Raw genomic sequence first — 26,524 nt, forward strand, 5'->3', positions numbered from 1 at the left:
CTTTTCATCCTCAACCAGCACAGACCGTCATCACATCTTCCAGCCAGGATGGGTCTCTGCAGGAAATAACACAGTTATCTAGAGCTCCGCTTGCAGAACACATTACTTAATTTTTTCCCAACTTCTACACTGCACCAGATGAAGAAAAAAGGGCGACATAATGTCGCTCTGCACAGTAACAGGACTGCCCCCTCATTTAAAACAGTATCCTCCAAAAATAAAATAAATACATCACTGCAGTAAAAATATCCCTTAATTAGCCCCTATGGTAATAATATCCCCCATCCTGGCCCCATGTATCTCATTCCTGGCTCCAGCCTTATGTTCTCCCAATCTGCCCTCATGAGGATCCATTCTGCCCCCATATGATCTCCGCATCCTGCCCCATCTGTCCCATGATCCTGCCCCATCTGCCCCATGATCCTGCCCCATCTGTCCCATGATCCTGCCCCATCTGTCCCATGATCCTGCCCCCTGTGTTGTTTCCATTCCTGCCCCCTGTGTTGTTTCCATTCCTGCCCCCTGTGTTGTTTCCATTCCTGCCTCCTGTGTTGTTTCCATTCCTGCCAACTGGGTTGTTTCCATTCCTGCCCCCTGGGCTGTTTCCATTCCTGCCAACTGGGTTGTTTCCATTCCTGCCCCCTGGGTTGTTTCCATTCCTGCCCCCTGGGTTGTTTCCATTCCTGCCCCCTGGGTTGTTTCCATTCCTGCCCCCTGGGTTGTTTCCATTCCTGCCCCGTGTGGTTTCCATTCCTGCCCCCTGGGTTGTTTCCATTCCTGCCCCGTGTTGTTTCCATTCCTGCCCCGTGTTGTCTCCATCGTGCCCCGTGTTGTTTCCATTCCTGCCCCCTGTGTTGTTTCCATTCCTGCCCCCGTGTCTCCATTCTGCCCCGGGCTTGCCGCATTCAATAAAAGTAAACAAAAACACCTTTCTCCTTACCTGGCCACGGTCCAGCGCCGATGTCCATCCCTGGCATTTCAGCACGGACTCGCCAGCGAATAACAATGACGTCATACGCTGGCGACATGCGCGCTGATATCAGCTGCCAGCCTCTGATTGGCTTGCTGCTTTAACTTTTGCCGTGCGGGCACACACACACACACTCAGGAAAACTCACACGCACACACCCCCACCCACACACTCAGGAAAACACACACACTGAGAAAAAAAAACACATGCACCCACACACTCAGGAAAACACACACACATACATACACACACCCACACACTCAGGAAAACACACACACTCAGGAAAACACACATGCACACACCCCCACCCACACACTCAGGAAAACACACACACACTGAGGAAAACACACACACCCACACACTCAGGAAAACACACACACACTGAGGAAAACACACACACCCACACACTCAGGAAAACACATACACACACCCACACACTCAGGAAAACACACACTCAGGAAAACACACACACCCCCACCCACACACTCAGGAAAACACACACACACTGAGGAAAACTCATGTACCCACACACTCAGGAAAACACACACGCATACATACACACACCCACACACTCAGGAAAACACACATGCACACACCCCCACCCACACACTCAGGAAAACACACACACTGAGGAAAACACGCACCCACACACTCAGGAAAACACACACACATACATACACACACCCACACACTCAGGAAAATACACACACTCAGGAAAACACACACACACTCAGGAAAACACACCCACACACCCACTCAGGAAAACACACGCATTCAGGAAAACACACACACACTGAGGAAAACACACATACTCTGACCTGCCATGTTTATTCTGTTAAATGCCCCCCTCCCCCCTGCCACTTAGCACAGTAAGCGTTGAGATGAGCAGCTGGAGAGGTTACCTGGCGTGTGCTGGGCAGTGGGCACAGAGGGCAGCCTTCCTCTCATCTTGTCCATGTCCTGCCATCCTGTGCTGCTGCTCTGCACGCTGTAGCTCCTTCCCCTCCAGGTCCTGGCTGAGCAGACATTGGAGACAGATCTGCACACAGAAGAGGAGTAGGCTGCGTGCGATCACTGCGATCACTATGTAAGTACCGCAACCTCCTCCTCTTCTTGTGTGTCAGGAGCTACCCCCTCTCACCGCAGCCTGCACATTACTGCAGCCGGCCATGGCTCCAGCCACAGGTGCACGCTGCGTGTCCCGACCTCCTGTTCCTGCTCATCACAGGTCCTCCAACAACCCTGTGCAGTGGCTTAGGCACCGGCCCAGTCAGCCCCTGCTGTCACTGCATGTAAACACACAGTGACGTTCAGTGCCAACAGCTGTCCCAGACAGCTAAGAGGTGCGGGGACACGTGCAGTCGGTCCCTGCACTCGGAGACCTGTGATCAGTCAGCGAATCTGACTGACCGATCACATTATTAGGGTTGAACAATTAATAAAATGTTCAATTCTCTAGTTGCCTACTCCTGGCCTAATGGATATTGATCAGGTGCTCACCAAAAGAAATACACCACACAGTTGGATGTAACTCTCCTTGATCAATGTGAGGCTCAGCTCCAAGAAGACGTTTATTTGGCTTAAAACACATCTTATATATTTTCTGTAAGGGGGCTCGGTTAGCTCTAAAATGGGAGTGATCGGATGTATTCCATTGGTTAGTGGGTTGGGCAATGAGCAAGTCCATGGGCGGATCCATGAGGTCACCAGGGTGGGTTGGTCCATGAGGTCTTCAGGGTGGGCGTCACTGTGGGTGGATCCATGAGGTCATCAGGGTGGGCGTCATCTTGGACACCAACACATGGTCTGCTGATACAGGAAATGGCGGCCATCTTTAGTGTCTTCATTGTTCATCTTGGATACCAGAGCACATGGATCTGATACAGGAGATGGTAGCCATCTTTAGTGTCTCACTTTGATCTGAGGAAAACTTATGTAAGGTTAAACAATACATGTTATGGGTTGCTTCTCTCAATTACCTTATGTCTTGAGGTTAATTAAGTATTTGATCTTATGGCTCTCCTCAACAGTCCCCCCTAAATACTTTATTAACCTTTTCTTTTTTTTTTTTTTTATATTGATCCCACCGTGGTTCCCTAACCCACCAGTGTTAAATGTCACTATGACATCAGAGGCTTCATGACAATTCGGATGCTATAGACAACAGAGAATGTGTGACCAATTATGGGTATACCGAGGAGGTATATCGGAGCGCGTTACCAGCGTCCTCGGGACTTTCCTACCTGCTGGATCTATTACTCTCCAATCTCCATGGTTACATAAAATACACATGTGACTCACCCTGATGTACACATCCTAGATCTGACCGTCTTGCCTGGGGGAGGAAATTGGAGTTTTCACCAGTTTGAGACAAGTTTTCCTTTGTGGAAAACCTCCCTTTGTAGCTGGACTTTGACAAGCAGGTCAGATCCTACTCTGTCCCTACCTGTCTAAGAAGTTTACAATGTGAGAGATGGATCCAGGAGGCGATCAGCAACCCTGACCGAAGTAGGCACAAACTTGCATACAGCTGCTCTGACTGCCTAGTTGTGGACTGTAAAAGACTGTAGAGGGCCTAGCTGTTCTATGTCTGCAGAATAACTCACCTCTTGAGCTAGGAAAATGGGCACTGATGTTTTTACTCCTTTCTCGATCATTTTCCTTACACAGGGAAGAACACAACAAACAATAATAGCTGCAATGATTAGGACGACGAGGATAACTACGCCTATCTGAGCTAGCCATCTTTGCCACCCCTTCATCCATGAAAAGTATTGATCCCAGGGATCTTCTACACCTGAATTTTTCTTTAATTCTTTTTGTAGGGAATTCAGCTTTTTTATGGCTACTGTAACCTTTCCTGTGGGACCTGTATTATCTGGAATATAGGTACAGCATGCAGATTTCACCATTTTGCAAACACCTCCTTTTTCTGCCAATATCATGTCAAGGGCCATTCTGTTTTGAAAAGCCATTATTGATGTAGGGCCTAGTTGGTCTGCCAAACCTTGAAGAGCTTCTCTAGTGTAATTGACAAATCTCTGTTGATTATAATAGATGTAATTGATCCAGTCTACATTTTTATTTATAGTCACCAGGGGTAAGATAAATGATTCAAAACCTGCTTTGACTTGATCCCTGGCCTTAAATTCATCTGGTACCCCCTTGGGACTCCTATAGCATTGATATAAATGTGGGGGTCAAAACTGCCTCTTGGTTCTAAATTTGTTTCCCGTTTTGTTCTGTGGAGATTTTCTGAAGTTAGGGCTTCCTCACCTTCTGCTGCTATGTAGAAGGGCATTAAGGCTTTGGCTAGTGTACATTCTCCTATCCACTCTCCTTCTAAATGAGTTCTGATCTTCATGTCTCCACATATCCAGAAAACATCAGAAATAGACTGGTTTTGGTTGATCAGGTCTCCCCTGGTTGCATTACTGTATCTGCTGCAATATCCCTTTGTGAAATTACCCAAAAATATGCTCCCTTCAGTATTAGTGTAACAGGTGTACTTTCCTGGGTATATGGTGATGCCTTCACCTGGATTAGGTGTTTTTGTGACTATGGGGTACTTCTTTTTCCAATTTTCGCAATTTGTTTCATCAAGGGATTTGTTAGTAAACAGACTCAGGAAACATTTTTCCACATCTGGGGGTAAGTCTAGAGGGACAGATCCTAAGTGGGGTCTCGCTCCTGCACAGACAAAGCAATTGGATTTATTATATTGATTGGCTGTATATTTCATCCACTTCAACCATAAGTTGGTCTCAGTGTATCCTGTTTCAATGGCAAGAATATCTTCAAATGTGGGGTTTGCAATGGCTGTCATCTTGTTAAGTTTTTGGATACGGAACATTAGAGGGTTTGAATGCTTATTTTTATCTTTTGGGGACATTTCTTTTATATCTGCTAATATGAATTGACCTAGATGGGCACAACTGGCACACACACCATTTACATATGTACCCAGCAGATAGGTGCCATTATCGCCAGGTTGAGGGTTCTCCAGGTTGAGGACTAAAGGGTTGCATTGGCCAATGGTATCACAGGGCTTGAGGACTTTTGTACGGGAGAGTGTCATCCTAGTGAGTAGGGATTTGCCCTGTGAGTCCTGTTTTCTTGAGGCTGTGTTTGGTCTATACCCCCAATCTTCACCAGTGTTCCACCCGACCGCCCTCCATGAACTACAAGTTCGTCCCCATCCCTCACCTGTAACACATATATATTGTTGTCCTGATCTCAGCTGTGCCGGTTGACTCATTGTGGAAGGTGAGGAAATCCACTTAGTGTCACACTGTACTACATCACAATAATCAAATTTAAAGGAAGCAACGTGTGCAGTAGTATTATACCAGAATGTGATCACCCCCCCAGTTTGGGTGATTGCGACCTGTTGTGCTCCTACAGAGGAGTATAGAATGGCACAACACACAAAGTAAAGGATATGCAACATTATGTAGAAGGTTCTGACGGAGGCACGAACTTCTTGCAGTGAGAGGCGTGTATCCACGTCGGTCTTCCTTCAAGTTTGACCGAAGTAGGAGTTGTCAGAAGCACTTGGTAGGGACCCTCAAATCTCAACTCCAGGGAAGTCTTTCTGACGAACTTCTTAACCAGCACGTAGTCACCAGGTTGGAAAGTATGGGCACCTTCACTGGAATCTGGATCTGGAATGGATGATAAAACTCGTGCATGTGTTACTGACAGTTCTTTAGTAAGGGCAATGACATATTTTACCAGAGTATCACTTCCTAAGGCTAGCTGTTGTGGAAAATATTGACCCAACCTTGGAGGCCCCCCAAAAAGAATCTCGTATGGTGTGAGTTTAGTGGGACCCCTTGGAGTGTTTCTGACTGAGTATAAGGCAATGGGCAAAATGTCTGTCCAAGGAAGTCTGACCTCCTGACTGGCTTTAAGTATTTTATTTTTCAAGGTGCCATTCAATCTTTCTACTGTCCCACTGCTCTGGGGGTGATATGGAGTATGTAAACCCAAATCCGCTCCCACCAATGTCCATAGTTCCTTAGTCAGTGCTGCAGTGAACGCAGGTCCTTGGTCACTCTCAATTTCCTCTGGGACCCCATATCTGCATACTACTTCAGTCATCAGTCTCTTAACAGTCACTCTGGCAGTCATGTTTGTTACTGGATAGGCTTCGGGCCATCCTGAGAACATGTCAGTCACTACCAGTACATACTCGTACTTCCCTACTTTTGGCATTTGAATGTGATCAATCTGAATCCTCTGAAAGGGATAAAGTGGTTTAGCCAAATGTTTCTGAGTAACTTTCTGAGGTGGTGCTGGATTGCATGTTGCACACACAAGGCAGGATTTGCAATATTTTTGGGTGACAGTAGAGATTCCAGGTGCCATATAAGTCTTCCAAATTAGGTCATTCATCTGATTCTTGCCTCTGTGGGTGATACCGTGTGCCCATTCTGTCACTGAGGGGTACAGATTACGGGGTAGACAGACCTTTTTGTTCATCCTCCAGACTCCATCTTCATCCTTTTTAGCTCCTCCTTTCTGCCATGAGTTCTTTTCATCATCTGATGTCTTGTCTTGATGTAGATGGATGATCCTCATAAGAGAGCCTTTAGTCCCTTCTTCAGCGTCTTGTGACACGTACACCGCTGCTTTCTCTTTCCCAAATGGATCCACAGCATAGGTTTTTGCTGTTTTGTCAGCAAAGAAGTTCCCCCTTGCTTCTGGAGAATCCAATCTCCCATGAGCTTTGATCTTGATCACTGCAACCTCCAAAGGTAGATCTAGAGCAGCCACAAGTTCTTGTATGATAGCAGCATGTTTTACAGGAGCTCCACTGGACGTTAGGTATCCTCTGGCTGCCCAGATACTGCCGAAGTCATGAGCCACTCCGAAAGCGTATCTTGAATCCGTGTAGATGTTGACCACCTTCTCCGTCGCTTCCTGACAAGCCAACGTTAAAGCTTTAAGTTCCGCTTCTTGTGCAGACATGTGCGGTGGTAGCGATCCAGCTGAGATGACCTGGTCATGTGTAACCACGGCATATCCCGTATGGAATCTTCCTGTTTCATCTGCAAATCTGGAACCATCAGTGAAGAACGTCAGGTCAGCATGTGGGAGTGGGTCTTCAGACACGTTTTTCTTAGAGGCTGCTTCTTCCTGCATTTGTTCGAGACAGTCATGATCCTCTGAGTGTGTAGAGGCATCTTCTCCGAGAGCATCAGTATCATCATCCACATCCCCCCTGGAAAGAGGAAGCAGCGTGGACGGGTTGAGGATGGTGCAGCGGACAAGAGTGACATTATCCGGAATCAAGAGGGAACATTGGAGTTTCATATGACGCTGTAGCGACAGGTGTTTAGGTTGAGTCTGGCCTATAATAGCTTTTATGTCGTGTGGAGCCATTAAGAGAACCGGATGTCCTAAGATGATATCAGAAGTTTTGTCCAGAAGCATATGTGCAGCATGAACAGCTCTGAGGCAAGTCGGGGAAGCTTGAGACACAGAGTCCAGGCGGGCAGAGTAGTAGCCGATTGGTCTTGTTCTTCCCCCATGTTTTTGTGCTAGGACTCCGGAAGCATGTCTGTTGTGAATTTGGTTTTTGGGCTCCCCCGGTGGTCACTGGTGGTACTGGACTTGTGTGCTTCACTTTCTCTGTTCACCTGTTTCCATCAGGATATGGGTGTATCCTATTTAGCCTGGCTGCTCAGTTATTCTAGTGCCAGCCATCAATGTAACCAGAGCCTTTCTGTTGCATGTTCCTGCTTCTAGACTACTATCAGCTAAGTTGGACTCTTAGTCCTAAGTTTGTTTTGCATTTTTGTTCCAGTTCACAGTTATGTTATTTTTCTGTAGCTGGAAGCTCTTGTGGGCCGAAATTGCCACTCCGGTGTCATGAGTTGACACATGAGTCTTAAAGTAATTTCGGGATGGTATTTTAATAGGGTTTTCAGCTGACCGTGAAGTTCCCTATTGTATCTTCTTGCTATCTAGTAAGCGGACCTCGCTTTGCTGAACCTACCTTCATACTGCGTATGTCTTTTCCTCTGAACTCACCGTCAATATATGTGGGGGGCTTCTGTCTCCTTTTTGGGGGAATTTCCCTAGAGGTAAGCCAGGTCTGTCTTTTCCTCTATTAGGGTTAGTTAGTCCTCCGGCTGGCGCTAGGCGTCTAGGGATAAAACGTAGGTACGCCACCCGGCCACTGTTAGTTGTGTGGTAGGTTTAGCTCACGGTCAGCTCGAGATTCCATCACCCAAGAGCTGTTCTGTTATTTATGTTCTCTGACGTTCCCTTGCCATTGGGAACCATGACAGTATGGCCGGCCAAGGGTTAAAACCGTTGGCAGAAGAAAGGAGAGAAAAAGAAGTCTGCAGATTTTTTTTTTTTTTTTTTTCCTTCTGAGCTTGCTTTTTAGTTTACTCAGTTGCATTTCTGCTCTAATTGCAGCCTTTGTCTCTCTCTCTCCTTCTAATCCTTGAATGGCTCTGATCTCACCTGATTAAAATGGATCCTCAGAGTTTGGCTACAGGTTTGAATAATCTTGCTACGAAGGTTCAAAATTTACAGGATTTTGTTATTCATACTCCTATATCTGAACCTAGAATTCCTATACCAGAATTTTTCTCCGGGGATAGATCTCGTTTCCTGAATTTCAAAAATAATTGTAAATTGTTTCTTTCCCTGAGATCTCGCTCCGCTGGAGATCCCGCACAGCAGGTTAAGATAGTAATTTCCTTGCTGCGGGGTGACCCTCAAAACTGGGCATTTGCATTGGCACCCGGGGATCCTGCGTTGCTCAATGTGGATGCGTTTTTTCTGGCTTTGGGGTTGCTTTATGAGGAACCTAATTTAGAGATTCAGGCTGAAAAAGCCTTGATGGCCCTATCTCAAGGGCAAGATGAAGCTGAAATATACTGCCAAAAATTTCGTAAATGGTCTGTGCTTACTCAGTGGAATGAGTGCGCCCTGGCGGCGAATTTCAGAGAGGGTCTCTCTGATGCCATTAAAGATGTTATGGTGGGGTTCCCTGCACCTACAGGTCTGAATGAGTCCATGACAATGGCTATTCAGATTGATCGGCGTTTGCGGGAGCGCAAACCTGTGCACCATTTGGCGGTGTCTTCTGAGAAGGCTCCAGAAAATATGCAATGTGATAGAATTCTGTCCAGAAGCGAACGGCAGAATTTTAGGCGAAAAAAAGGGTTGTGCTTCTATTGTGGTGATTCAACTCATGTTATATCAGCATGCTCTAAACGTACAAAAAAGGTTGATAAGTCTATTTCAATTGGCACTTTACAGTCTAAGTTTATTCTGTCTGTGACCTTGATTTGTTCATTATCGTCAATTACCGCGGATGCCTATGTCGACTCTGGCGCCGCTTTGAGTCTAATGGATTGGTCCTTTGCCAGGCGCTGTGGGTTTGATCTAGAGCCTCTGGAAGTTCCTATACCTCTGAAGGGTATTGACTCTACACCATTGGCTAGTAATAAACCACAATACTGGACACAAGTGACTATGCGTATGAATCCAGACCATCAGGAGATGATTCGCTTCCTTGTGTTGTACAATCTACATGACGTTTTGGTGCTCGGATTACCATGGTTACAATCTCATAACCCAGTCCTTGACTGGAAAGCAATGTCTGTGTTAAGCTGGGGATGTCAGGGGGTTCATGGGGACGTACCTTTGGTTTCCATTTCGTCATCTATTCCCTCTGAGATTCCGGAATTTTTGTCTGATTATCGTGATGTTTTTGAGGAGCCTAAGCTTGGTTCACTACCTCCTCACAGAGATTGCGATTGTACCATAGATCTGATTCCGGGCAGTAAATTTCCAAAGGGTCGTTTATTTAATCTATCTGTACCTGAACATGCTGCTATGCGAGAATATATTAAGGAGTCCCTGGAAAAGGGACATATTCGTCCTTCTTCATCTCCCTTAGGAGCCGGTTTTTTCTTTGTATCTAAAAAAGATGGCTCTTTGAGGCCGTGTATTGATTATCGACTCTTGAATAAAATTACAGTCAAATATCAGTATCCTCTGCCACTGCTGACTGATTTGTTTGCTCGAATAAAAGGGGCTAAGTGGTTCTCTAAGATTGATCTCCGTGGGGCGTATAATTTGGTGCGAATTAAGCAGGGGGATGAGTGGAAAACCGCATTTAATATGCCCGAGGGCCATTTTGAGTATTTAGTAATGCCTTTTGGTCTTTCAAATGCCCCTTCAGTCTTTCAGTCCTTTATGCATGACATTTTCCGTGAATATTTGGATAAATTTATGATCGTGTATCTGGATGATATTTTGATTTTTTCGGATGACTGGGATTCTCATGTCCAACAGGTCAGGAGGGTTTTTCAGGTTTTGCGGGCTAATTCCTTGTGTGTGAAGGGTTCTAAGTGTATTTTTGGGGTTCAAAAGATTTCTTTTTTGGGGTACATTTTTTCCCCCTCTTCCATTGAGATGGATCCTGTCAAGGTTCGGGCTATTTGTGATTGGACGCAACCTTCTTCTCTTAAGAGCCTTCATAAATTTTTGGGATTTGCTAATTTTTATCGTCGATTTATAACTGGTTTTTCTGATGTTGCTAAACCTTTGACTGATTTGACCAAAAAGGGTGCTGATGTTGCTGATTGGTCCCCTGCTGCTGTGGAGGCCTTTCGGGAGCTTAAGCGCCGCTTTTCCTCCGCCCCTGTGTTGCGTCAGCCTGATGTTACTCTTCCTTTTCAGGTTGAGGTCGATGCTTCCGAGATCGGAGCTGGGGCGGTCTTGTCGCAGAAAAGTTCCGACTGCTCCGTGATGAGACCTTGTGCGTTCTTTTCTCGAAAATTTTCGCCCGCCGAGCGAAATTATGATATTGGTAATCGGGAGCTTTTGGCTATGAAGTGGGCTTTTGAGGAGTGGCGTCATTGGCTTGAGGGGGCTAGACATCAGGTGGTGGTATTGACCGATCACAAGAATTTGATTTATCTTGAGTCTGCCAGGCGCCTGAATCCTAGACAGGCGCGCTGGTCGTTGTTTTTCTCTCGGTTTAATTTTGTGGTCTCATACTTACCAGGTTCTAAAAATGTGAAGGCGGATGCCCTTTCTAGGAGTTTTGAGCCTGATTCCCCTGGTGATTCTGAACCTACAGGTATCCTTAAGGATGGGGTGATATTATCTGCTGTTTCCCCAGACCTGCGACGGGCTTTGCAGGAGTTTCAGACGGATAGACCTGATCGTTGCCCGCCTGGTAGACTGTTTGTTCCTGATGATTGGACCAGTAGAGTCATCTCGGAGGTTCATTCTTCTGTGTTGGCAGGTCATCCCGGGATCTTTGGTACCAGGGATTTGGTGGCTAGGTCCTTCTGGTGGCCTTCCCTGTCTCGAGATGTACGAGTTTTTGTGCAGTCTTGTGATGTTTGTGCTCGGGCCAAACCTTGTTGTTCTCGGGCCAGCGGATTGTTGTTATCTTTGCTGTTATGGTTCTCAATGGCAAGAGAACATAGCCCAGCAAACATAAGAACTAGCTCTTGGAAGGATGGAAACTAAACTGACCATGAACTAAACCTGCCGCAACAACTAACAGTAGCCGGGTAGCGTAGCCTGCGTTTTATCCCTAGACGCCCAGCGCCGGCCGGAGGACTAACTAATCCTGGCAGAGGAAAATATAGTCCTGGCTCACCTCTAGAGAAATTTCCCCGAAAGGCAGACCGAGGCCCCCACAAATATTGGCGGTGATTTTAGATGAAATGACAAACGTAGTATGAAAATAGGTTTAGCAAAATTGAGGTCCGCTTACTAGATAGCAGAAAGACAGAAAGGGCACTTTCATGGTCAGCTGAAAACCCTATCAAAACACATCCTGAAATTACTTTAAGACTCTAGTATTAACTCATAACATCAGAGTGGCAATTTCAGATCACAAGAGCTTTCCAGACACAGAAACGAAACTACAGCTGTGAACTGGAACAAAATGCAAAAACAAACAAGGACTAAAGTCCAACTTAGCTGGGAGTTGTCTAGCAGCAGGAACATGCACAGAAAGGCTTCTGATTACAATGTTGACCGGCATGGAAGTGACAGAGGAGCAAGGCTAAATAGCGACTCCCACATCCTGATGGAAACAGGTGAACAGAGAGGATGATGCACACCAGTTCAATTCCACCAGTGGCCACCGGGGGAGCCCAAAATCCAATTTCACAACAGTACCCCCCCCCTCAAGGAGGGGGCACCGAACCCTCACCAGAACCACCAGGGCGATCAGGATGAGCCCTATGAAAGGCACGGACCAAATCGGAGGCATGAACATCAGAGGCAGTCACCCAAGAATTATCCTCCTGACCGTATCCCTTCCATTTGACCAGATACTGGAGTTTCCGTCTGGAAACACGGGAGTCCAAGATTTTTTCCACAACGTACTCCAACTCGCCCTCAACCAACACCGGAGCAGGAGGCTCAACGGAAGGCACAACCGGTACCTCATACCTGCGCAATAATGACCGATGAAAAACATTATGAATAGAAAAAGATGCAGGGAGGTCCAAACGGAAGGACACAGGGTTAAGAATCTCCAATATCTTGTACGGGCCAATGAACCGAGGCTTAAACTTGGGAGAAGAAACCCTCATAGGGACAAAACGAGAAGACAACCACACCAAGTCCCCAACACAAAGCCGAGGACCAACCCGACGCTGGCGGTTGGCAAAAAGCTGAGTTTTCTCCTGGGACAACTTCAAATTGTCCACTACCTGCCCCCAAATCTGATGCAACCTCTCCACCACAGCATCCACTCCAGGACAATCCGAAGATTCCACCTGACCAGAAGAAAATCGAGGATGAAACCCCGAATTACAGAAAAAGGGAGACACCAAGGTGGCAGAGCTGGCCCGATTATTGAGGGCAAACTCCGCTAAAGGCAAAAAAGCAACCCAATCATCCTGATCTGCAGACACAAAACACCTCAAATATGTCTCCAAGGTCTGATTCGTCCGCTCGGTCTGGCCATTAGTCTGAGGATGGAAAGCAGACGAGAAAGACAAATCTATGCCCATCCTAGCACAGAATGCTCGCCAAAATCTAGACACGAATTGGGTACCTCTGTCAGAAACGATATTCTCTGGAATACCATGCAAACGGACCACATTTTGAAAAAACAGAGGAACCAACTCGGAAGAAGAAGGCAACTTAGGCAGGGGAACCAAATGGACCATCTTAGAGAAGCGATCACACACCACCCAGATGACAGACATCTTCTGAGAAACAGGAAGATCCGAAATAAAATCCATCGAGATGTGCGTCCAGGGCCTCTTTGGGATAGGCAAGGGCAACAACAATCCACTAGCCCGAGAACAACAAGGCTTGGCCCGAGCACAAACGTCACAAGACTGCACGAAGCCTCGCACATCTCGAGACAGGGAAGGCCACCAGAAGGACCTTGCCACCAAATCCCTGGTACCAAAGATTCCAGGATGACCTGCCAACGCAGAAGAATGAACCTCAGAAATGACTTTACTGGTCCAATCATCAGGAACAAACAGTCTACCAGGTGGGCAACGATCAGGTCTATCCGCCTGAAACTCCTGCAAGGCCCGCCGCAGGTCTGGAGAAACGGCAGACAATATCACTCCATCCTTAAGGATACCTGTAGGTTCAGAATTCCCAGGGGAGTCAGGCTCAAAACTCCTAGAAAGGGCATCCGCCTTAACATTCTTAGAACCCGGCAGGTAGGACACCACAAAATTAAACCGAGAGAAAAACAACGACCAGCGCGCCTGTCTAGGATTCAGGCGTCTGGCGGACTCAAGATAAATTAGATTTTTGTGGTCAGTCAATACCACCACCTGATGTCTAGCCTCCTCAAGCCAATGACGCCACTCCTCAAAAGCCCACTTCATGGCCAAAAGCTCCCGATTCCCAACATCATAATTCCGCTCGGCGGGCGAAAATTTACGCGAGAAAAAAGCACAAGGTCTCATCACGGAGCAATCGGAACTTCTCTGCGACAAAACCGCCCCAGCTCCGATCTCAGAAGCGTCGACCTCAACCTGAAAAGGAAGAGCAACATCAGGCTGACGCAACACAGGGGCGGAAGAAAAGCAGCGCTTAAGCTCCCGAAAGGCCTCCACAGCAGCAGGGGACCAATCAGCAACATCAGCACCCTTCTTAGTCAAATCAGTCAATGGTTTAACAACATCAGAAAAACCAGCAATAAATCGACGATAAAAGTTAGCAAAGCCCAAAAATTTCTGAAGACTCTTAAGAGAAGAGGGTTGCGTCCAATCACAAATAGCCTGAACCTTGACAGGATCCATCTCGATGGAAGAGGGGGAAAAAATATATCCCAAAAAGGAAATCTTTTGAACCCCAAAAACGCACTTAGAACCCTTCACACACAAGGAATTAGACCGCAAAACCTGAAAAACCCTCCTGACCTGCTGGACATGAGAGTCCCAGTCATCCGAAAAAATCAAAATATCATCCAGATACACAATCATAAATTTATCCAAATAATCACGGAAAATGTCATGCATAAAGGACTGAAAGACTGAAGGGGCATTTGAAAGACCAAAAGGCATCACCAAATACTCAAAGTGGCCCTCGGGCGTATTAAATGCGGTTTTCCACTCATCCCCCTGCTTAATTCGCACCAAATTATACGCCCCACGGAGATCTATCTTAGAGAACCACTTGGCCCCCTTTATGCGAGCAAACAAATCAGTCAGCAGTGGCAACGGATATTGATATTTAACCGTGATTTTATTCAAAAGCCGATAATCAATGCACGGCCTCAAAGAGCCATCTTTCTTAGCCACAAAGAAAAAACCGGCTCCTAAGGGAGATGACGAAGGACGAATATGTCCCTTTTCCAAGGACTCCTTTATATATTCTCACATAGCAGCATGTTCAGGCACAGACAGATTAAATAAACGACCCTTAGGGTATTTACTACCCGGAATCAAATCTATGGCACAATCGCACTCCCGGTGCGGAGGTAATGAACCAAGCTTAGGTTCTTCAAAAACGTCACGATATTCAGTCAAGAATTCCGGAATCTCAGAGGGAATAGATGATGAAATGGAAACCACAGGTACGTCCCCATGCGTCCCCTTACATCCCCAGCTTAACACAGACATAGCTTTCCAGTCAAGGACTGGGTTATGAGATTGCAGCCATGGCAATCCAAGCACCAACACATCATGTAGGTTATACAGCACAAGAAAGCGAATAATCTCCTGGTGATCCGGATTAATCCGCATAGTTACTTGTGTCCAGTATTGTGGTTTATTGCTAGCCAATGGGGTGGAGTCAATCCCCTTCAGGGGTATAGGAGTTTCCAGAGGCTCCAAATCATACCCACAGCGTTTGGCAAAGGACCAATCCATAAGACTCAAAGCGGCGCCAGAGTCGACATAGGCATCCGCGGTAATAGATGATAAAGAACAAATCAGGGTCACAGATAGAATAAACTTAGACTGTAAAGTGCCAATTGAAACAGACTTATCAAGCTTCTTAGTACGCTTAGAGCATGCTGATATAACATGAGTTGAATCACCGCAATAGAAGCACAACCCATTTTTTCGTCTAAAATTCTGCCGTTCACTTCTGGACAGAATTCTATCACATTGCATATTCTCTGGCGTCTTCTCAGTAGACACCGGTTTGCGCTCCCGCAGACGCCTATCGATCTGGATAGCCATTGTCATGGACTCATTCAGACCCGCAGGCACAGGGAACCCCACCATAACATCCTTAATGGCATCAGAGAGACCCTCTCTGAAATTCGCCGCCAGGGCGCACTCATTCCACTGAGTAAGCACAGCCCATTTACGGAATTTCTGGCAGTATATTTCAGCTTCGTCTTGCCCCTGAGATAGGGACATCAAGGCCTTTTCCGCCTGAAGTTCTAACTGAGGTTCCTCATAAAGCAACCCCAAGGCCAGAAAAAACGCATCCACATTGAGCAACGCAGGATCCCCTGGAGCCAATGCAAAAGCCCAATCCTGAGGGTCGCCCCGGAGCAAGGAGATCACAATCCTGACCTGCTGAGCAGGATCTCCAGCAGAGCGAGATTTCAGGGACAAAAACAACTTGCAATTATTTTTGAAATTTTGAAAGCAAGATCTATTCCCCGAGAAAAATTCCGGCAAAGGAATTCTAGGTTCAGATATAGGAACATGAACAACAAAATCTTGTAAATTTTGAACTTTCGTGGTGAGATTATTCAAACCTGCAGCTAAACTCTGAATATCCATTTTAAACAGGTGAACACAGAGCCATTCCAGGATTAGAAGGAGAGAGAGAGAGAAAGGCTGCAATATAGGCAGACTTGCAAGAGATTCAATTACAAGCACACTCAGAACTGAAGGGGAAAAAAAAAAAAAAAATCTTCAGCAGACTTCTCTTATCTCTCCTTTCTCTGTCAATTAATTTAACCCTTTTGTGGCTGGTCAAACTGTTATGGTTCTCAATGGCAAGAGAACATAGCCCAGCAAACATAAGAACTAGCTCTTGGAAGGATGGAAACTAAACTGACCATGAACTAAACCTGCCGCAACAACTAACAGTAGCCGGGTAGCGTAGCCTGCGTTTTATCCCTAGACGCCCAGCGCCGGCCGGAGGACTAACTAATCCTGGCAGAGGAAAATATAGTCCTGGCTCACCTCTAGAGAAATTTCCCCGAAAGGCAGACAGAGGCCCCCACAAATATTGGCGGTGATTTTAGATGAAATGACAAACGTAGTATGAAAATAGGTTTAGCAAAATTGAGGTCCGCTTACTAGATAGCAGAAAGACAGAAAGGGCACTTTCATGGTCAGCTGAAAACCCTATCAAAACACATCCTGAAATTACTTTAAGACTCTAGTATTAACTCATAACATCAGAGTGGCAATTTCAGATCACAAGAGCTTTCCAGACACAGAAACGAAACTACAGCTGTGAACTGGAACAAAATGCAAAAACAAACAAGGACTAAAGTCCAACTTAGCTGGGAGTTGTCTAGCAGCAGGAACATGCACAGAAAGGCTTCTGATTACAATGTTGACCGGCATGGAAGTGACAGAGGAGCAAGGCTAAATAGCGACTCCCACATCCTGATGGAAACAGGTGAACAGAGAGGATGATGCACACCAGTTCAATTCCACCAGTGGCCACCGGGGGAGCCCAAAATCCAATTTCACAACACTTTGCCTATTCCGAAGAGGCCTTGGACTCACATCTCTATGGATTTTATTTCTGATCTTCCTGTTTCTCAGAAAATGTCTGTCATCTGGGTGGTGTGTGACCGTTTTTCAAAGATGGTTCATTTGGTGCCCTTGCCTAAGTTGCCTTCCTCATCCGAGTTGGTTCCTCTGTTTTTTCAAAATGTGGTTCGCTTGCATGGTATTCCAGAGAATATCGTTTCTGACAGGGGGACCCAGTTCGTGTCTAGATTTTGGTGGGCGTTCTGTGCTAGGATGGGCATTGATTTGTCTTTTTCGTCTGCGTTCCATCCTCAGACCAATGGCCAGACTGAGCGAGCTAATCAGACCTTGGAGACTTATTTGAGGTGTTTTGTGTCTGCGGATCAGGATGACTGGGTTGCCTTTTTGCCGTTGGCGGAGTTTGCCCTCAATAATCGGGCTAGTTCTGCCACTTTGGTTTCTCCTTTCTTTTGCAATTCGGGGTTTCATCCTCGTTTTTCTTCCGGTCAGGTGGAGTCTTCGGATTGTCCTGGAGTGGATACTGTGGTGGATAGGTTGCATCGGATTTGGGGACAGGTGGTGGACAATTTGGAGTTGTCCCAGGAGAAGACTCGGCATTTTGCTAACCGCCGTCGTCGTGTTGGTCCTCGTCTTCGTGTTGGGGACTTGGTGTGGTTGTCTTCTCGTTTTGTCCCTATGAGGGTTTCTTCTCCTAAGTTTAAGCCTCGGTTCATCGGCCCGTATAAGATTTTGGAGATTCTTAACCCCGTGTCCTTTCGATTGGACCTCCCAGCATCTTTTTCTATCCATAATGTCTTCCATCGGTCATTATTGCGCAGGTATGAGGTACCGGTTGTGCCTTCCGTTGAGCCTCCCGCTCCGGTGTTGGTTGAGGGTGAATTGGAGTACGTTGTGGAGAAGATCTTGGACTCCCGTGTTTCCAGACGGAAACTTCAGTATCTGGTCAAGTGGAAGGGCTACGGTCAAGAGGATAATTCTTGGGTGACAGCCTCTGATGTTCATGCCTCTGATTTGGTCCGTGCCTTTCATAGGGCTCATCCTGGTCGCCCTGGTGGTTCTTGTGAGGGTTCGGTGCCCCCTCCTTGAGGGGGGGGTACTGTTGTGAATTTGGTTTTTGGGCTCCCCCGGTGGTCACTGGTGGTACTGGACTTGTGTGCTTCACTTTCTCTGTTCACCTGTTTCCATCAGGATATGGGTGTATCCTATTTAGCCTGGCTGCTCAGTTATTCTAGTGCCGGCCATCAATGTAACCAGAGCCTTTCTGTTGCATGTTCCTGCTTCTAGACTACTATCAGCTAAGTTGGACTCTTAGTCCTAAGTTTGTTTTGCATTTTTGTTCCAGTTCACAGTTATGTTATTTTTCTGTAGCTGGAAGCTCTTGTGGGCCGAAATTGCCACTCCGGTGTCATGAGTTGACACATGAGTCTTAAAGTAATTTCGGGATGGTATTTTAATAGGGTTTTCAGCTGACCGTGAAGTTCCCTATTGTATCTTCTTGCTATCTAGTAAGCGGACCTCGCTTTGCTGAACCTACCTTCATACTGCGTATGTCTTTTCCTCTGAACTCACCGTCAATATATGTGGGGGGCTTCTGTCTCCTTTTTGGGGGAATTTCCCTAGAGGTAAGCCAGGTCTGTCTTTTCCTCTATTAGGGTTAGTTAGTCCTCCGGCTGGCGCTAGGCGTCTAGGGATAAAACGTAGGTACGCCACCCGGCCACTGTTAGTTGTGTGGTAGGTTTAGCTCACGGTCAGCTCGAGATTCCATCACCCAAGAGCTGTTCTGTTATTTATGTTCTCTGACGTTCCCTTGCCATTGGGAACCATGACACATGTCCTGCTACTTCACTGACAAACAAGTAAAAAGGTAGTTGATAATTTGGGATTCCAAGAGCTGGTGCAGACTGTATGGCCTGTTTAAGAGCATAGAAGGCTTCAACAGATTTGGGACATAGTGGAAACGCTGACGTCTTAAGGTCATCGTACAACGGTTGCATCAGCTTGGAGGCGTCTGGAATCCATTGGCGACAATATGTGATAAGTCCTAAAAAAGCTTGTAACTGCTTAGGTCCTTTTGGTAGAGGAACGGTCTTAATAGCAAGCTTCCTTTCATCCGTTAGGTGTTTCAATTTCGGAGAGAGACAGTGGCCTAAAAACACGACTTTAGGCTGACACCACTGGACTTTGTTGAGGGACACCTTACAGTTTTGTTGTGCAAGATGAAGAAGAAGACTGAGACTTGACTCTTCAGCGGTCGCCTGATTAGGACAGCATAGTAGGAGATCATCCACATATTGAAGGAGGACAACTTGATGGTTAATCTCTCTCCATGGCTGTAGACAAGTGGCAAGGGCCTGAGAGAAATTACTTGGTGAGTTCTGTGCTCCTTGTGGTAAGACCGTCCAGGTATATTGTGATCCTCTGTAAGGGAAAGCAAACAGGTACCAATCTTCTGAATGCAGTGGTATGCTAAAGAAAGCATTGGCCAGGTCTATGACAGTGAAACGTTCTGCATCTGATGGTATTTCCGACAGCAATGTATGTGGATTGGGCACAATTGGACTTTCTAGTACGGTTGCTGCGTTAACAGCCCGGAGATCTTGAACCATACGATACTTTGGAGCTTCTCCTTTTAATGTCCTCTTCTTTACTGGAAACAAAAGGTGTGTTACAGGGAGAGTTACATTTGACTAGTGCCCCGTTCTCCAAGAGAGTCTTGATTTGAGTGGCCAAAGACTCTTCCTGGACAGATTTGAGTGGATATTGGGTCACCCTTGGAAGCTGAGCTCCAGGTTTAAGAATGACCCGCACCGGGGGCACAGCAAGACGTCCAATATCTTCAGGGCCAGTAGACCATAGAGTAGATGGAACTTGTGACATCACTTCTGGCGGAACACTCGAGACTGTTTTAGCAGCTTCATCCATCATCATAAGCAGAGGTGCAGCTTGAAGTTGACACTCTTCGCTCGGATCGAGCGGGTCAGTGATGGTGATGGTGAGACCATCTGATGAATAGGCTATAGTTGCTCTTAGCTTTTGGAGAAGGTCTGCTCCCAGAAGGTTGGTAGGACAAGTGGGGGACACCACTAGACGCATAAACACATCTTCGTATGGTCCAACCTGTATCTTACGGGTGAGCTTGTTAGAAGTAGGCTTGCCATCCACTCCCACGCATGTCACGGCTTCAGAGGATATCAGATCGGGAAAAGGCAGGTCCTGTAATCTGCTAACACTTCTGGCTGCACCTGTATCCACAAGTACCGGTAAGGGTTTGCCTTGAACGTTGATCGTTACTTTGGCTATAGGACCAGACATAGAAGCCAAAGTAGTGGACACGGGCTTGCCCTTGTCCTATCGGGTACTTAGATCCATCAGAGCTGCGGTGTGATTGACATCGGGATGCATCTGAGCTTGTAGTGGTCATTCATAGTATTGGTCATTGTAACGAGGATAGTTGAATCTGCGATTATCATCGTTGTGATTCCTGAATCTGCGTCTTGGAAAAGGGACCCTACAATCTCGTTTTCGGTGACCTGGGTTGCCACAATTGAAGCAGACGTCTTTGCTACGAGGTGATAGAAGTTGCTGGTTTTGATATTGCACATCAGTCCATAGAATATGGGTCTTTTTGTTTGAGGTTATCGATTTCTCAGGGAGTGTTTTTTTGAATCCCTTAGCTATTGTTAAAACATCCTTAGGATCCAATGTAGCATATTCAGGTCTGATTGCTTGAAATTGCTTCCTCAGGGCTTCTCGAAGGCCTTCAACAAAAGAGGAAACGAGCAGTGTCCGTTGAACTTTTATCTGGTTACTGAAGCCAAGGTAATTAAACATTTGGGCTAAGCGAGCATGATATCTCTCCACCGATTCCCCCGGTTCCTGCGTGACATCCTTGAAAGATGTTGACTGATCAGCCAACTTATCCGAGGCCCATGTCTTAAGTTGTTGGCAGAACAAAATACCAGAGTCCCATGTGGTGTCACTGGCAAGTGAGGCATCATTGAATGCGGTCTCCATAACAGGCCAATATGCATCGCCCGCTTTAAGATTTGCCAGGGAAATTAGATCTTGCCACGTGGCTGAGTAATTCCTTTGGATTTGAAGCGTGCTTCTGTAGAAAGGCATCGGCTGTTTTTCTGGATCTGGAAGCTGGTTCAACAGAGTAGCAGCTTGCTGGGGTGTAAACTTGACATAGAGGGTGGGCTCTTCAGACATGAGCATCGGCACTGTTGGTGGTGGCACCTGAGGCAGGAGTAGAGATGGCCCCGGGAGTACAGATGTAATCCCTTGTTTATGAGGAGGAGGAGGAGGTAACAGTCCTGGAATGAGGGGCTCTATTTGGGCAGCTCCAGTATCATGGTGTGGGGTCCAGGTGATGCAGGCAGTCTTAAAAGCTTTAACAGTCCTGTCCTCATTACTAATTAACCTGATTTCAGAGAGGCAGCAAATGCTTGGGGGGCTACACTTGTTTATTATAATTTCAACGATTTCCCTTGTACATGCATGAACAGGGAAACCGAAAATGCCAACACCAATGGCGGGAATTGTCAAGGTCTCAATGTGCTCACTAATATTTGCATACTCTAAAATACGAGTTATTGCTGCACGAAGTTGTTGAGCACTAACATCTGGATGAATAGGGTCATAAGTAGGGGTCACAGCGTGTATGATCATTCTACATGGAAGATTGCCAGCTTTAGTCACCGCTATGTCCCCAACAGCTATCTGACCACGTGACTCAACAATGATTCGACTGTCAGCTTGAATAGTCGCCCCTCCTGCTTCCACTATAGCTCTAGCTACACCTCCATTGTGCTCTAACCGAGAATCGGCAGCATTAACAATAGCATCTGTCTCCATTGTTGTTATGTCACCCTTTCCCACCACTAACAAGGGTCCCTCAGGAAGTTCTTTTTCAAAAATAGGTTGCCAACATTCCCTCCCCTTTGTGCTTCCTGGGCTATTGGTATCCCCCTCCCAGATTGAGCCCCCCCTTGATACAGTCGCCACCGTCCCATACAGGTGTGTGCTTGGCTGCGAGACAGCCTGTGAGGTACTGGGTATAGGGTTATGTAGGCTGCGTGAGAGTGCTGTTGTAGTGGAAGCATTGGGAGGAGAGGCCGCTGCTTGGAGCATCTCATGTGGGTGTGCGGCTAAATTGGCAGTGGAAGTGACAGTAGAAAGGGTAGGTGTCGGGGAAGATCCAGGTGGGAGGATTGCTGGATTCACGACAGGAGTGATAGGGGAAAGGGTTGGTGCCCCATTGGAAACCACTGAGATAGGAAACATGGGTAAAGCCTGTTCACTTCCCGAAGGAATATAGTATTGGCCGTTAGTGGTCATTACTGGGTAACAAGGATTTGGTGATGTGGTGTGTAGCCTTAGTCTGACATGTTCACCACCAGGAGCAGTACATTTGCCATCCACAACATGGCTGCCGTCAGAATTACATTTGCCATCCACAAAATGGCTGCCGACAGAATTACATTTGCCATCCACAAAATGGCCGCCGTCAGAATTACATTTGCCATCCACAAAATGGCCGCCGTCAGAATTACATTTGCCATCCACAAAATGGCCGCCGTCAGAATTACATTTGCCATCCACAAAATGGCCGCCGTCAGAATTACATTTGTCATCCACAAAATGGCCGCTATTAGAATTAGCACATGGCTCTGGGCCACCATTATGGCTGCTATTACATTTAACACATTTGCCATCAACAAAATGGCCGCTATTACATTTAGCACATGGCTCTGGGCCACCATTATGGCTGCTATTACATTTAACACATTTGCCATCAACAAAATGGCCGCTATTACATTTAGCACATGGCTCTGGGCCACCATTATACGGTGGTGGCCGCTCACAGGATATATTTTTGTAATACACATAAGTCAAAACTCTACCCTTTTTATTCCTTTTCTCCTCTACCCAATTTTCTCTATACAGACTTTCAGAGACTCTTTCCCACGCCCTAGCAGTAGACAACAATCCATTATCTTCTAGGATACCTTTTCTTTCTTTCAAGACAAGCTTCTACTCCAGGGGCTGCAACCTTCCCCCTTCTGGCATTCCACACAACTTCATAAGCTTTTTACATTGCTTAATATGACTCTTCCCTTCACGAGTCGCTACTAATGTGCACGGGTCTAACTTGCCATCTGAATTTTGCTTAGTGCCAATACGGCAGAACTGCATTAATTTCTCCATCTTTCTATAGATATACAGTATATATATCTATCAAGATAACAAACACCAAACAAACAATAAGACGGGGGAGATGACTCAAACCTGAGATTCTAAAGGGAACTGAGTCTGCAGTACTCAGTTCCTATTGCTTCTTGTCACGTGGTCCCTGTCTGACTTCCGTGCTCCGTACTTTACAAACCAATTATTCCCTACCTTGTCAAATTGCTCCCTAACTTACCAGTCCCGTGCAGAGTCAACTCACTCGATGTCACGGGGCAAAAACTATAAATTTAATTGGCTCGAACTGAGCCAATTCGCTCCAAGTTTCAATGAGCCGCTACACAATTTATTATGCCCGAACTGAGTCAATTCACTCCAAGCTTTACCGGGCCCCCCTAGGCCGAGTCAATCACTCCAGGTCCTAGTCTCTCTTATACAGAACTGAAAATCTTATCACAGGCGACAACCGTATACCACAGACAAATTTTTTTTTTTCACTTGCTTGCTTTTCTTCTCTAAAAACCTGCTCTTCCTGTTCCAAACACAATGCTTCTTTTAACTACCAGTCATCTCCCCTCTTCACAACATGCAACAGGCAGTAGGCAACTAAAACATGTGACGGTTCTTTCAATTAAATGACCAGCAGCGGAGAGACCCTTCTGCCATCTTACAGATACCAAGAAAACAGGACACGGTCAGGCAATCTGCACAGGATACACCGAAGGACACAGGTAAAGACTACAGATTATAAAAAATCAGCAGACTTACCGTGTTCTGTTAAGGAGGTGATCAGTCTCCAGGTTCAGTGCGTCCAGCCGTTCCACTCGCCGGTCCTCAAGGTCTCAGGGCTCTTCCTCTGTTGGCCACACGTTGGGCGCCAAATATTAGGGTTGAACAATTAATAAAATGTTAAATTCTCTAGTTGCCTACTCCTGGCCTAATGGATATTGATCAGGTGCGCACCAAAAGAAATACACCACACAGTTGGATGTAACTCTCCTTGATCAATGTGAGACTCAGCACCAAGAAGACGTTTATTTGGCTTAAAACACATCTTATATATTTTCTGTAAGGGGGCTCGGTTAGCTCTAAAATGGGAGTGATCGGATGTATTCCATTGGTTAGTGGGTTGGGCAATGAGCAAGTCCATGGGCGGATCCATGAGGTCATCAGGGTGGGTTGGTCCATGAGGTCATCAGGGTGGGCGTCACTGTGGGTGGATCCATGAGGTCATCAGGGTGGGCGTCATCTTGGACACCAACACATGGTCTGCTGATACAGGAAATGGCGGCCATCTTTAGTGTCTTCATTGTTCATCTTGGATACCAGAGCACATGGATCTGATACAGGAGATGGTAGCCATCTTTAGTGTCTCACTTTGATCTGAGGAAAACTTATGTAAGGTTAAACAATACATGTTATGGGTTGCTTCTCTCAATTACCTTATGTCTTGAGGTTAATTAAGTATTTGATCTTATGGCTCTCCTCAACAACATCATGATCGCGTAGGAGGTGCTGAAATATCAGCACCTCTTACCCAACCAAAAAGTCCATCATCTGTTAACAGAAATATAGGGGCTTCCACGTTACTGGTAGTACAAAGGCTCTGGAAAACAAAATGGCTCATTGCCCCCAAAAGAAATCCAGTTAATTCTGCGCTCCCAAATCCAAATGCTCCTCTCCCTTCTGAGCACCACAGTGAGCCTAAACCACATTTAGTGTCCACATGTTTGGCAGGGGTATAATTTCCAAAATGAAGTTACTTGAGGTGGGATTCTGCTCTTCTAGCACTTAAGGGCTCTGTATATGGAGTCTGCAAACTATTCTAGGAAAATCTGCTCTCCAGGAGGCAAATAGCGCTCCGTCCTTCCCGAGTCTCTGCGTGTGGCTAAGCAGTAATCTACAGCCAAATATGGGGTATTTCCACGTTCAGCAGAAATTGTGTGACAAATTTTGGTGCCATTTTTACCCATTTCCTAATGTGAAAATGTAAAATCTGGGGCTAAAACTAAATTCTTATGGTAAAAATCTAATTATTTTTCTTCACTGCCCAATGGTATAAAATTCTGTGAAACACTTGTGGTGTCAATATGATCTATGCAGCCTTAGTTGAATTCCTTGAGAGGTGTAGTTTATAAAATGGGGTCACTTATGGGGAGTACTGCTGTTCTGACACTTCAGGGCCTTGTCCAGTGGGTCATGGCTCCCGCAAACCAACACAGTAAAATCTGCACTATAATATGGTGCTCCTTCCCTTCTGAGCTTTGCACTGAGCACTAAAAGTAGATCCCAATTATATTTATGGTATTGGCGCAATCAGGAGAAATTGAACAACAAACTGTGAGGTCCATTTTTTCCTATTAGCCCTTATAAAAATTTGAGGTTAAAACAATATTTACTGGTAAAATGTAATTACTCTTTCTTCGTCGCCCAATGCTATAAACATCTGTGAGGCACATATGGTATTAACATGCTCACTGCACCCCTAAATGAATTTATTGAGAGGTGTAGTTTGTAAAATGATGCCACTTATGGTTGTTTCCGCTGTTCTGGCACCTCATGGACTCTGCCAATGTGACATGACACCCTCAAAGCATTCCGACAAAATCTGAATTCCAATATGGCGCTTCTTCCCTTCTGAGCTTTGCAAAGCTCAGAAGGGAAGAAGCGCCATATTGGAATTCAGATTTTGCTGGAATGGTTTGAGGGTGTCATGTCACATTGGCAAAGTCAAAAGGAAGAATCGGGCAAAGCACCAGTATTGGTGCATCTAATAGATGCGTCTTTTCCAGGGCGGCGGCGGGCTGCTATTTTTAATCTGGGGGCAAATATCCATGGCCCATTACCAGCCTGAGAATACCAGCTCCCAGCTGTCTGTTTTAGCTTGGCTGGTTGTCAAAAAATGAGGGGGACCCCACGTTTTTTAAAATTATTTATTTCAATAATTAAAAAAAACACGTGAGGACCCCTCTATTTTTCATAACCAGCCATGATAAAGGTGACAGCTGAGGGTTGCAGCCCGCAGCTGTCAGTTTTGCCATGCAGTTTCTCAAAAATACAGTGGAACCCACTTTTTTTTTTTATTTATTCCGCAGGCTGATGAATACTCTCATCAGCGGGTGCCTGCTCTTGATGTTGTCAGCGGCAACAGGCGTAGGCTGATTTGAGTAGTACACCCATCAGCTAACGCCTGTGACAG

The 26,524-nt window shown here is 46.1% G+C and overlaps 1 protein-coding gene and 1 long non-coding RNA gene across 7 annotated transcripts in view; one reads left to right on the top strand and one right to left on the bottom strand.

The window, feature by feature from the left end:
* The window catches only part of LOC143786311 (glucose-1-phosphate adenylyltransferase-like), a 243,915-nt gene that overhangs the window by 189,810 nt on the left and 27,581 nt on the right, over positions 1-26,524 (top strand). The window lies entirely within an intron of this gene.
* The window catches only part of LOC143786313 (uncharacterized), a 48,180-nt gene continuing 26,956 nt past the window's right edge, over positions 5,301-26,524 (bottom strand). Inside the window, exon 3 of the long non-coding RNA XR_013218254.1 lies at positions 5,301-5,634. This is a non-coding gene — a long non-coding RNA (uncharacterized LOC143786313). The remainder of the gene's footprint in view (positions 5,635-26,524) is intronic.

The sequence above is a fragment of the Ranitomeya variabilis genome, chromosome 7 (assembly GCF_051348905.1).
Source record: "Ranitomeya variabilis isolate aRanVar5 chromosome 7, aRanVar5.hap1, whole genome shotgun sequence".
Classification (NCBI taxonomy): domain Eukaryota; kingdom Metazoa; phylum Chordata; class Amphibia; order Anura; family Dendrobatidae; genus Ranitomeya; species Ranitomeya variabilis.